This window comes from Larimichthys crocea, chromosome XIX (assembly GCF_000972845.2).
Source record: "Larimichthys crocea isolate SSNF chromosome XIX, L_crocea_2.0, whole genome shotgun sequence".
Classification (NCBI taxonomy): Eukaryota; Metazoa; Chordata; class Actinopteri; family Sciaenidae; genus Larimichthys; species Larimichthys crocea.
The window spans coordinates 3346898-3360809 of record NC_040029.1 but is presented as its reverse complement, the minus strand read 5'-3'; the positions used below and the strand labels follow the sequence as shown (position 1 = coordinate 3360809).

The window sequence follows — 13912 nt, the reverse complement described above, 5'->3', positions numbered from 1 at the left end:
CGCTGAAACTTATTTTGCCCTCAAAGCAAGACAAACCATAAATAACAAGAAAAATGTCCAAAATGAAAGTGAGAGCATGAGAAAAAAAAAAAATCCAAACATCCCGGCTGACATTCAAGAAACAATTACTTTTGTATAGATGCCAGGTTTCCACACAGAACGTGACCAGTTTGTAAAATAAATCCTTCAGTCCACTCCAAAGACTAAATGATATGAGCTGCTGTCAGTAATTACACACACTCTTCAGGCATAATAAAGGTACTGAGGCACACACAAAGTAACTACCATACTATAAATATAAATGCATGTTGAACCCAGTTGAAGATAATTGACTAGGTGCTGGTGAATCCTCCAAACAACAATTCAACATTAAATATTCAAGACAGTAAACTGTATTTGTCATGAGTGGAACATCTGCGTGGAAATAAATGTTGTCTGAGAAAACACGCAGCCATGAGTTCGTCAGCTGACCCGACGCCAGAACACACAGCCCGGCTACTCTGTTGTCCTCTCCTTTCCTGCCTGAGCAGGACGGACGGGTATTTTCAGTCCTCGTCAAAAAATAGCATGAGACCTGCTACACCAGAGAACCAAAGAGTGGGATGCAGCTTCTCAGCTCATTACAGAGCGACAGCCCGGCTTATTGGTGTCACAAAGCTGCACCTCAGAGAACTCACACCCCACACAGCCCACTCCCCATACAGCAACCTCCTCTAGAACTGTGCAAGTATACACAAATTTTAACTACATATTTACCCAGCAGAGAGAGTTTACATGCTTTTATTTTGCAACAGAAGTCTTCAGCAACTGATGGCAGCGCAGGGTTTCAAGGACTTTTTGATCACGGCTGTTGAGGCAAAGAAGAGGGTTACTCACTCCTTGATCTTTATAGAACGTCCTCACCAGATAAAAGGCTGCATTTGTTGTTCAAAATGACCTGCGCTTGGTATCAAAGTGAAAAGTGACATAATTTGCCGACTGCAGAGCCATGAGGGGGATGCATAAGTGTAGTCTGAGGATTTCTCCAGTGAACAAACATGTTTATATTCAGAGCTTAAGACTCTGCTCAAATTACTGAAGGTAACCCACTGAACGCTCGGTTAAACCATGTGTGCAGAAGCTTTAAGTTTCTACAGTCATGACTAAACCACAGGTCCAGTTTACACCATAGCTACCAAGGTAAGACATGGATTAAAACTTATAATCAATGTTTTGGTTTTACACCCCACTACTGTTTCATCCAGTGTTGTGATAGTAGCACAAGATAAAAACAAAACGCACAAATCGACAACGTGTAATTAATTTTACAAAGCAGATTAACAAGGGTAAACAGGTGTAAATTACAGTACATGGTTTCCAGCTGAATGAGTCATTTTCACACTATATAGATGTGCGACGTTGTGATCTGTGGATACGGCGTGAAACGGGGTGAGAATAAGTTGACGTGATAAGCTACGTGCATCGATTGTCATTCTATTTCTGTACTTTCTAAAGAACTGTATGGATTTAGTTTATTTTCAGGCCAGTGGGAATCTGTATTCATCCTATTTATTTACTTATTGGTGAATTCCATTTCCAACACCACTGACCAGCTGACTTTACCAGGCTTTAATATAAATAAGATGAATAACAGTCTGTAAAGTCAAAAGCAGCCTCCTGAATCAATACGTGATCCATAAATTATACTAAGGCTGAACATTGCTCTCACCCTTGGAAACAAAACAGTCACTATGAATTTTGTAGCATGGCACTGTGTTATTGGCAGCAGAGGAAACTGCTGGGGATGAAGCAGCTGTGGTGAACAATTTACCGATGCAAGTTGTTGCAACACTTTACCCAACACCCATGAGTGCACAACGGCCGTACTCAAATTGAGACTACGCCAGGAAGTACACAGTGTACTACCATAGAAGTGTACTAATAAAAGTATCTGAACTGAGACCGCATGAGTTTTCTTAATGCACTGTATTGTGTTACTATTTAGCCAGGTTGCTCTTCCCAGGTACCCCCAGGGCAACTGGGTGGTCTATGCAGAACATACAAAGCACTAAAACAATTTCACCCAACTCCACCACAGCCCAGAACAACATCCACGTCACTGCGGCAGCTCCCTCATTTGAGTCAAGCCCAAGATATTGGAACTGCTGGCACAGTTTTCAGAGAGCAAACCAGGACCTCGGACCTGGAGGTGCTGATCCACATCACATTCAGCCAACACACCGCTCCAGTGCACATGAGTGGCCAAGGTTCACTGAAGCCAGAAGGACGGGATCGTCGGCAAAGAGCCGATAACACCCTAATGTCAGTGACCTGGACTCTTTCCAGAGCTCGGCTGCACCTTTGAATGTTAGAAAGAGGAAGAAAGCGACTGCTGTACATCTTAAATGTGTTGGTACTGAGGAGACAACTCACATCTCTGAAGGACCAAATGGCTTACAGCAGCGAGCCTGGCAGTCTATAGACTCCCACAGGATGCGTTAGGCACACAGTCAAGAGCTATTTCCAATTTCAGAAAGAAAAACACATGTAGGCAAATTCTGAGAGCATTTATAAAAATAACTGTTTGAGTATAGATAAACTAAGCAACTAAGCTCAAGTTAAATACATCGACTGTAACTACACACCATACTGTATATCTAACCTGAGAAAGACAGCAAACAAACCACTGATGAAATAGTGCAGTCAACACACAAATCAACTGCATACTCTGACTAAAGTACACAGAAGCCACGGTGAGGTTAGAGTGTACCGTGTGCAGGTATGTGTGAGCGAGGGGAAATCAATACTTCATCTCATCAGGTGTTTATCTGAAGGGCCATGCAGTAAATATCAGTGATGGATGGATAGCAGTGGGGAGCGAGAATGTACACAACACTCACAAGTCAAGGTCTTTCACACATAATGCACACAACACTCACAAATGAAGACCGAGACAAAGCTAAAGAGGCCAGGACTGGTAAACTTAACACCAGCATTTCAGAGTCAGTCAAATAAGTTCTCACATACAAATAATCTTATTTAGTTAGATTTAAAATGTGCAACATATTTACCAAAAAATACCAATCCAGAGGTTATTAAAAGGTCTGAGTGTAAAGGGTATTTGGTCAGAGAAGACAGAGCTGCAATAGCAGTGGGTAACCCTCAGTAATCCCCAGCCTTCTCCATTCCTCCCAAGCAGCTGTGTCGCTCATCTCTTGCGCACACGAGTGTGTGTGTGTGTGTGTGTGTTTGATCCCGGAGGGATTGGACAGCAGCATAGCTGACAGTGATGATAGCCGACAGATTATTACGAGCTGTGCACACTCATGCGCACATACAGGCCAACGCTGGCCCCGCTGTGTGCATTTACACCACGGATATGGAGGGCTGCCTCGGACTACCTGGGGAGGGGGAAAATTCATTTGGGGTGATTTGTCGGCAGATTTGCCAACATTTCTGATGCTTAAATGCTTTTGAACGGTGATAAAAAGTAAATAAAAAAATCACTTCATGGACTGAAATGAAACTGACTTACCATGCTGTGATGCTAAAAAACTTCAGTGTGTGTGTGTGGGAGTGAGTGAAGGATGTGGGTGGAATAAAATAAAATGTCAGGCAGCAGTACAGTGTGTGCAGAAGTGTCTGTACTTAGGTTACAATGTGTTGCACACATGCATACAAACATTGTATATAGCCTACATGTGTCTGAACCAGTTATTAACTGTTTGAAGCTGCACTGAACATTAACAGTGAGTGTCTGGAAGGAAAGTAAACCGCAAAAAGTAAATACATATACATTTTTCTCTGTTCCAGCATGTCACATATGGGGGTCACACACGTGTCTGGAGGTTACTAAAGGCACAGTTGGAAACACAGCAGCTATGCTTGTGTTTAGGAGAGGACGCGCCAGTGTGATCATTACTATGGTAACCGAGGTCAGATGATGAGGCTGTCTCACTCCCTTAAACAGATACGTACGCAACATAGAAGCTGCTAGACAGAAGTCGGATCACTAAGAGACAAAATATCTCCTTGTTTGTGGAGCACATTTAGAATGACCATTTATAGTCAGGACCAGCATGACCAGGCTTGAGGGCGGAGTAGTCGAGCCAGAGAGGACAGACGTGTGTATTGATAATCCCTCTAAATTCTGTGATCAAGCTTCAATAAACCTCACATCTTGAAAGGTGAACTTCCCTACAATGTTAAACTAACGAGAAATCTATCAGACGAAACTTTATGAATGGACCAAGTTACCGAGTCGATTAAACAAAAATAAAGTCTAAGTGGCTAAAGCTCACAATGACAGTCAACATGCTGATGTTCAGCAGGTTTAATGTTTATTTTTACATTCTCAGTTCACATTAACATGCCAACATCTGCTAATTCAAACCCTATAAACAGTTCAGCTGAGGCTGATGGTCATAAAGTCTTGAATAAGTTAAAAACTGACTAAAGGGAAATTACAATTTATCTTCTAGACTCCAGAAATGTCTTTACAAATTGTCAAGGCAATATATCCAATAAATGTTGATACTTCAGTCTGACCAACCAAGAGCTACACAGCTAGTATGTATAAGGAAAAAATATATATATATAACCTTTTGCAAATGCACCAAAACATCAAACTCGAAATTGAATCAAACTGTTAACAGAGCTTTGGCATTACCTTTCTGCCCATGTTGTGAAAGCCAGCAGGTCATCCTGCACTGAAAGCCTGTTGAGTACACTTCCATCCAACCAGCAAATCTCTAAGCGGTCAGGAAATAGGCCATGACTTGGGAGCCTGAGGGCAGGAAAAGTTGGCTGGTGACAGGACAGTTGCAGGTCTGAAAGCCCAAAGTGGCAGGAGGAACCTGTGCAGGACGAGGGAATGAATGAATCAGACACTCTGCAGATGGTGAAATGTCTTTGAAGGCAAAACACAGACCAAACTGTCCAGCAGCAAAGAGGAGAAAGTTCTTGTACATGTAACCCTCTCACTGAGAGAAATGTAACAGCAGGGGCAAGAGCAATAAATCGATATATGAAATAATAAAAGCAAGACTGGTGCAAAGTACCAACAAAATGACGCACTGCTTTGAAAACCAGTTAGCAAAATGAAATGTTGATAAAACGCCGCAGTCAGTACAACATTTTACAAGCAAGGGGCTGGTAATGGTGTGCAGCTCCCAGCTGTGAGTGTGTGAAAGTCTCCCCAGGGCTGCTTCAAGAGCTTGTTAACAACAACGTGTTAAAGGTTTAAATAAGAGTTGAAGCTGATAATGTCTCATCGCTTTCACTCCTCTCCTGTTTATCACATCTGGGTGTTTAAAAGAAGAGGAGCACGAGGGACCTTTACAGAAACTTGATAAAGAATCCCCAGTTTGGCACATTTAAAGCATTACTTCCATTTTAAAAAAGGTGAGCATGGAGATATCTTGTAGCAGTGATACTGTATCTGACAGCAGTGAAGCCTTTCGTAGAAAGCAGAGTCATAATCTCAGATTAAAAACTGTGCTTTGGCCCTTAATCCTCTCCAGAGCGCACACACATTGATGAAGCTCGGCAGCATAAATTGCACTCTGAAGCGCGCTTTAATTGAAAGCATTCCACATATTCAAACAAGGTGGCTGTCGCACTGCAGCCGCTTCAACACAAACAAAAACAGTATGTGCAGGCGACGGAAGCTATCTGGGATCAAGATGAGCGAGTACAGGATCCCACACTGCGAGACAACACGACTGTCTGCTGTTAAACTGGTACGTGACATAAGCACAGCTGGGCTGCATTTGTCCCTCTAATTTCACTACTTAAGCTGCCTGCTTGACAAATATCACACATGAACATCCAAAGACAGCCATGACACTCATTTATGTTCTTGGCGCTTTATGACCCTGCGCTGTTCGACCCTTCCATGACCTCTCTAAACACCCTCTCTCGCCGGAGGTCACCCCTGCTGTACTGCCAGCATGTTCGCTGACAGGCAGACGCACCATTTAACTGTGTAACCTCACAAGATTGAGCTCCACATCATCACCTGACTGCACAGATTAGACGATAGTGAAATTGAGTGCCGGGGTTAAATCAAGTTGTAGGCTGGTTTGGCTTGTTTGTAGCTGGGCAATGTCCACCCGAGGCCACGGAGATGGAGCTCGTGAGCAACACCAGCCGTATCTTTAAATAAATCAGAAAAGCGCTGAGAGCAGAATTGGATTTAATAAAGGCAGGCGGGGAACAGAACAGGAACAACCTGAAACACCAGCTGGGCGTCAGCTCTGAAATAACAAAAGGTGTGTCATATTCTACTGGAAGCCAATTAACAGCAGATGACTTCAACGAAGTGTGGAAAATATAATGCCCAGAGATTTCACAGTAACACGAGCAGTGAAAATCTGTTTAATATTAATACTTAGTAATTAAAACTGGAAGCACAGAGAAAATATTTGAAATTCTGCACTTATAGAGTATCTGGCAAAATAATGTTTTTAAAAGCTATAAAGAGCACAAATGCAACAAAATAAATAATTACATTTCCATAAAACTGAAATCTACCAAAGGCAGTTCTTTAGTGCTCATGGTTTAAGTGTCATACAGACCGTGCTCTGTGTGTGACTGTTGTCATAAACAAGAGCCGACACCACTGTTCAGAATTTTTGTGTTGCAAAATTGGTTGTGGCAGTGTTTTTTATATATTAAAAACTTATATCAAAATAAATAAAAACTTAAAATTTTTAAATGTTATAAAATAATTACATATTTGTTCGCATTTGCTTTTTTTTTTTTTTAAATGGTAAAAACTAGTCTAGTCAGTCCACCACTTGACTGAAACTTGAAACTCTATGCAGACGTTCAGATTTCCCCAATGCTGATTAACAGTCCCCACTTTTCCTCTAAAATCACTGAGTTTGACTTTGCAGTTTAGAGTAACGTCTCAATTTGCTACCACCATGCATGACTCAGGATGAACTAGTCATCCCTCAACTCTCAACCAAAACACCATTATCAGGTCAAAATGTGTTCCATACTTTGGTTTATGAACAAACCAACAAGCTGCCAAACTGTCACTCATCAGTGCTCAGCACTTGCTAGGTGAATATGGTAACAATACAGTTGCCACTGTAAGTATGTTAACGTGCTAACGTTAATGTTTGGTTCAAAGCACTGCTGTGACTAAGCACACCCTCAGAGCTGCTCGCATAGCTAGAGCTTCTGCATCTTGCTTCCCAAATGGTTTGTTATTAGTTCAATAACTTTCAGCCTCATTGTTTCAAAACATTGGAAAAAAAGCATTAATCAATACATCCCTGCAGAAAAGACTTTGTCCCACTGGAAGGAGTGAAGTAAAAGTAATAAACAAACTCTGCCAGGAAGATTAAAGATGTATGAGCATACACAAAAGTTTGGTTTTTTTTTTTGAAAAATGCATGACAGAAATTTCCATCCATTTGAATAACATAGGTTTAATATAAATTAACTAATAAACTCAACGTGAAACAAGTAATAAGATTTATGTAATAGTTCTAATAAACAAACTAATTCAAATGGACGGAAATTTTGTGGCCAAAATTTTTGAGTGTAATATCTCTCATTTACTTTTAATACATCTCCTCAGGTAAGGTTGTGGCCCTCCACCCTTAGGAACAAACTCTCAGCTTTCAGTACAGCACTGTGAATCAGTTTCAAGCTCAACTAATGGCACAATTTTCCAAATCCAACAGCAAGCTGCCGTGACATCATTCTAACCAAGTTTCTCTTAAAAGCTTAAAAGCAGAAATCTATAAATCTCAAGTTGTGCTCTGTAGTCAACGGCTCTCTGTCTTCTGTTTCTTCCAAGCATCATCAATACTTGCTTTTCCTCTAAAAACAGCTGGATCTGTTCACTGAGTTGTTATACTCGCTACTAAACCATTTCCTGTTGAGCATCCACTCAATATCAGCCTGTCCTATTTAGCTTGAGCATCCGTTTTAAAAGGTTAAAGGTTTAATTTGGGCAAAAAAAAAATTAATCATTCCTCTGCAGAATGCCGCAGGTTGGATTTAGTCAATAAAAGTATATCTGTTTTGTTTTTTTCCTGATGTCTAAAGTGCTTCCCTGTTTACTTACTTTTCAAAGTTTTACTCATTATTTGTAAGACTTTGTAATTCCTGGCTTTGATCCAAATTGCCTGAAGAGCTCAGGCTGGCAAAGTCAAAATTGTCTTATTACAGCTTCTTATAAGTAAATTTCAACTCGACAGACCTTTTCGTTTCAGTTAATTCATATTTGTTTGTCCACTGCATGAATTTATTTGCTGTGTAACCGCTTAAAAGTTAATTTATCCTCTTGTATTTTGCATATTTTATGACATCTGTCTAAGTCTTTACCTTTCACACTTGTTAAGCAAGCAACTTATGAAAAGTTCTGTACGATGCTCATTACTGATATACGATTATGGAGGCAGGTACGGCAGATCAAGCACTTGTGCAGAGATTTAGTACAAGCTGGGCCATATACTGGAGGCTTGTGGCATTTACTGTGCTGTGGTATTTCACATATGCTGTCGCAGCAGGCAGAGCAGACATAATTTAAATGAAAGAGTCCAGACCTGGTAGCCTGTTGATACCTCAAGATGAGAAACCACAGGCATAATCACAGATTATCAGCAGCCCTGGGCTGTCTGCTTTTCAGTCCATCTGGACCTCCGTCACACACAAATCCTTAAAGGCATGGACACACTAGAGATCGTACAATCTCAAACTATACAAATGTCATTAAAAGATAAGGGAACACTGGAAAGCATCTTTACACTGATTACTCTTATTCTAAATGCACTGTCCAGCCAACATGTAGTATCAGACAATAGCTGCACGCCAATACATTGTACTGCCAATTTCTACTTCTTAAGTGTGTATTAAAAAGTCAAACAGGCCACATGTACCACACTAAACAATCCTAACAGTCTTATTTGCTGCTTGCAATTCAGATTTCCAAAAATAGTGGCGTGTTTATGAAAGCTGTGTGGGAACACAGTTTGACAGCACTGCACCGAGTCAACGTGAAAACCTTCAAACTCAAATTAAACTTACTTTTCACTACTTTTCTCTGGAAGCACCGTGGCTCAAACTCCTTTCATTCTGTGAAGACAGGCAGCACTTATCAACAACTTGTGTTTTAATTAATTAGGAAACTTTTGATAGCTGGAACATTTTGCCGTCACTGCGGCTACTCAAAATGAGGAAACAGGTCTGTTAATTAAATTGCTTTTGTCATTGTAAAATCAATTATACGAGTCCAGAAATAAGGAAACATACAAGGTCAAGCGGACTATAAGCTGACAGCAGAGGGAGGTTAAGTCTCTAATGATTTTCTAACATGTCTGTCTCTGCCTGGTAAAAATCAAAACACACAGGCTGTTTCTTACATAGATCACTGCTTGGTGGACCTCGGAGTCTTGGACCTGTGTTTACGGCAGAGTGCCCAGTGCATAGCAGGATTCACAAATCTGGCAGTGATTAAAATGAAGCTCTTTTGCTCAAAAAAAAAAAAAAAAAAAAAAAAAAAAATCAGTGGGGGGAGAAGAGGAATGGAGCCAGACATAAAAACAGATAGCAAATAGCCATTTTAATAGCAGGCACAGCAGCGAGATGCCTGGGCCAACTATTTTTCACCTCATTTTACGCTTCAGTGATTGCGACGACAATCAGCACTTTGAGGGATTTGACCTTGAGCATTCTCGATGATGATCAGTAGCTCAGGCGGTGCTTTAAATTAATTTGGGGAATATCACTGTCTGTTTTACACAGGTTGGAGGAATATATCTGCAGTGCAATGCATTAAGAGTAGACCTATGGCGTTTCATTTTCATTAACATTCTGTGCATTTTTCACGTGTACTGGAACGTGTCAAATATTTCATATTAGCAGTAGAGCTCATGAATATTTGTCACAATGATTGGAGGACTGTCGGTAAATTATGACAGAAAAACATTTCAACTTCATCGCTGCTTCTACTCTGTGAAAACAAAAAAAGGTCATCACAGGGATATTCTACATGGAGTGGTGACATGGCAGTCGAGTGTTTGACTTGTCAAGTGTCAATCTGTCACTTCTGTCATCGCCAATGGGGTTAGCGATAATTGAATTAAACATTCAGAACGATTCCTTTATGTTCATGACAGGTGTCATGGCTATGACAGTGCCATCTGAGTCTTGTGGCACACCCACTCAAAGCGTTAGCCAGGGATGCAAATTAGTAGCATGTGATGTGATAGATTCATATGTTACACAATTAATCTTGCCAACATAAACACCTTTCGTCGGCAGCAGCTGGAAGCAGCAACATCTGGCAAACATTTTTAAGAAACTACATTCTTTTGATACACTTCCAATGTGCTGCGATGGTGCGGTCCACGCATTCCCGGCCTTACTACAAAAACAACGCAGCAATACTCGAGAGGCAGCCGAATAAATAAACTGAGCGCAGATCATTATCTGAGGGGACGCGTTCTTAAGGTGGACTACAATGTCCAGCGGCAACGTGCTTTGAACAATTCAAATGCTTGCGACGATGGTGGTGGTAAAGAATGTACTGTAAGGGGAGTAAACGCTACAACAGCACGCACTGTGAGGCAGGGTCTAATTGAAAGGATTCCTCAAATCCCAGGATATCTGTTAGGCTGTAATATCTAAATACACAGTGGAACGCAACTGTGTGCAGAGTGTAAGGAAGACCTGGCAGGATAAACAGACTCAAATAGACGTTGGCTACTCTAATTAACGGGACACAACAAGGCAAGCAGACTGGTGTTCAGCTCTGAGATCAACGTAAAGATTTGAGGTTTATTCTGCCGTTGGGACAACTCATGATACTGGGAAAATGTTATTTTGATGCAGCCAGTTCTCTTAAAACCACTGACTACCCGGTCCCCCTTGAAAGCGAGACCAGTCTCAGAGGAACTAACCTGCATACAATGAAGCGATGTAGCACTACAAACACTCAGTGGGAATACAGTTGGCTGCAGCGGGCTTTTCGAGCTCAGTAATTGGACAGATAGCTCGGAGCCTGTAAAGCTTACTTCACTGCGTTTGTGTTGTGGTTACTAAGCTAATTAACAGTGAACAAGCAGCTAACCACCCGATTCTGATTCTCATGTTGTTTTGTGTCTTACACAAACAAACTGATTTTCCAACAGTAATCACGCATTGCATACTGTCGAGAGCAAGACTCCCTTCTCGCCTCTTCATTGTAGTGATCTGAGCCCTTAAGTGCTGGTAACTGTCTTGGTTATTGTGAACAGAAATGTTCATGTCATACGGCTGAACAGTGTATGGAGCCTTCCCTTACTGTGGGTCGGCTTTATGTGAAAGGAATCCACCGATGTTAAGACCACTTAGGGTTTCTAATTATCTCTCGCTACAAATGGCAGTGAAGTCAGTGCTGTCACACTGAGTGTGATATGAGAGCAGCCTCTCTTTCTCCTGTCATGGTGTTTTGAAAGGATTAACCCTGCCAGTGCCGCAGGTCCTGTGCTAAGAAGTGACGGTTCAAGTCACTCTAATGACCCTAATTAAAAAGAGCTGTGAAAATAGTGCCATCGGAGTATAATTAACTGATCGCTTTCAGCAAAACACACTTCTGGATTATGATTATTCGGGGTTTCCTACAAAACTTCATATCAACTTCAAAGGTTCAACTCATGCACTGGCCAAGTGACAGTTCACCTGCATACAGAGTACACTTCACTTTCACTTCAAGTGAAACTGCAGTGACTTTACGCTGACACTTTAACTTCATTTATCTCTTACTCCTGAACTGACATTTCAGCTGCTTTCACCTTGTACTTTAAATGACAGTACAGCTGCTTGTTACACTTAAACTGACACCTCGAATCCTTTCAGGACTTCACTTTTGAACAAGCAAAAAGAACTTGTTGGGCTCTTAATTCCCAAAACTTCTGCTGTTCATATATAATTTACTCACTTCAACTGCTCAAAGTCAAATGCAGCCGACACAACTGACACCAGTTTCTTTCCACTTCAACACTTCCACATCAGTTTATCACTCAGTCACTTCAGCTTATACTCAAACTTCAGTCACTTCAGTCACCACTTCAACCTGAATGTTTCAGTCTTTCAAATGTTCTACACAGAAAACTTAATTTATTATGACTACATTTCCTAATCTGAGATTACTACCTAAAAGTTATCAATTAGGTAACAGGTTCAGACATTGGGCAACAGAAATAATCCTATGTCTGACATCATTGACAAAGACACAGTTCTCAGTTTCTGCTCAGTAGGTACAAACTATATTAACACATTTAAAATCAGCTTGCCTGCATGCTGCTTTTATCCTCCATCGCTGCCTTTATTTTTTCCATTTGTGTAAAAAGACACTGTAAATTTAGCTTTTTAAAGTGCTACATAAGTCGGATTATAGTATTTTGCTAGATCCCCCTTCATAAAACCTTGAAAGGAAAGCACAAGGCCCAGTCTGAATCACGGTCACTTCATCTGCCAAGAATAGGAAACACAGCATTGCCTCAGGGGCGTGAGGTGCAGATATTTTGACAAACCTGCAGTTTCATACGACGACTGACACATACGTGAGTACAAGGGGAAATTCTCTAATAAGGCAGCAAGAGCTACTGCACATGCCTACGGGCAACAATGACTTGGGTCTTGACCTTGACATCTTGTAAAGCTCTACCTCAAATAGAAAACACGTTAGTGGAAAAACAGCTAAAAATAGCTCCAATTTCCTTCCACAGGAAGTGTTTTATCAAGATGCACAACTGAGATCAGGACACGCAGATGGCTTAATGAACGCCCTCTTATCTTTGACCATGAAGGCCCGGATAGAGAACATTTAGATATATTAAATTAACTGAATGAGGTACTGAGAAACCATGAAATCCAGTGATACAACCTTGAAAGCTGCTGGATCTGTAGCTGCCTCCTCTCAGTCACAGTTGAGCCCGGTTCCAGAAATATCCAACCCAAGGTAAGGCCTGCCCACTCTCCTAGACAAAAAAAAGGATTTTATTTTCCACTTGTTTTTCTCCCCCATCAAAAATAAACATTTGTATTTCCATCTGCAGAAATGTCAGGGGGATTTATGTGGTCCCCGTTTTGTGTCGGTGGCCTATTTAATGCTACAGTGCACTCCCCTCAACCTGAAATGAAAGCATGCTCTTTATGTAGCCAGCAATGTTAACTGCCAATCACACTGACGAGGAGACCACATTCACGTTTTTGCATAGAGCATCTTTAAAAAGGCATTTCCAGATATTAAAAACAGTGATGTTGATAGTGTTATCTAAAAATGGGGCTCAGGCCTCACCTGTGTGGCAAAGGGTAGTTCTGGAGTTCTTCGGTGGACAAGTTTGCAAGCTACTATAACTCCTTTACAATAGCAGTAATAATATAAGCATTCTTCAGAGTATTTGGTGATACTTAAACACAAAAAGCAAAGACCTCCAGCAAGAGTACTCTGAATCCATTTCACCTTTTTCTCTGAGTCTAGAGTAATAATCCTTCTGTCAAGTATTTGGCCCTCACATTTTCCCATTATTCAGCCATCTCACACTCAGGTGTGGTGTTACATCTGAGAAACTTTCAGTGGTAATCTGTGATGAGTTGTAAATCCTGTCAGGTAACAGCAGGATTTCAAAGACCATCAAAACTAAGCTTTTATTGAAGGTAAACTCAGACCTACAGTTCATCCTGTACTACCTTTGGTTAGGCTAATCGTGGGCCAAGCTCCGGAAAATGTAATTAATCTGACTGAGTGGAGAACCTACTCCATCACATCTGTTTCCAGATTTCCTGGATGAGATTTGTTAATGTGGCAAATCCATTGTGGACAGCAAAGCACAGCGATTGGTCTGAGCTCAGCTAAAGACCAGAGCTTTTATTTATTCCTGCAACTCAGAATCCATCAGAACTCTCCAAGCATCCCTACTCCATTTCC

The 13912-nt window shown here is 41.1% G+C and overlaps 1 long non-coding RNA gene across 1 annotated transcript in view; it reads right to left on the bottom strand.

Annotated features, from left to right (window-relative positions):
- LOC113748289 (uncharacterized) overlaps window positions 1–13912 on the bottom strand; it is a 39489-nt gene that overhangs the window by 20457 nt on the left and 5120 nt on the right. The window contains exon 2 of the long non-coding RNA XR_003464228.1: window positions 4649–4835. This is a non-coding gene — a long non-coding RNA (uncharacterized LOC113748289). The remainder of the gene's footprint in view (window positions 1–4648; window positions 4836–13912) is intronic.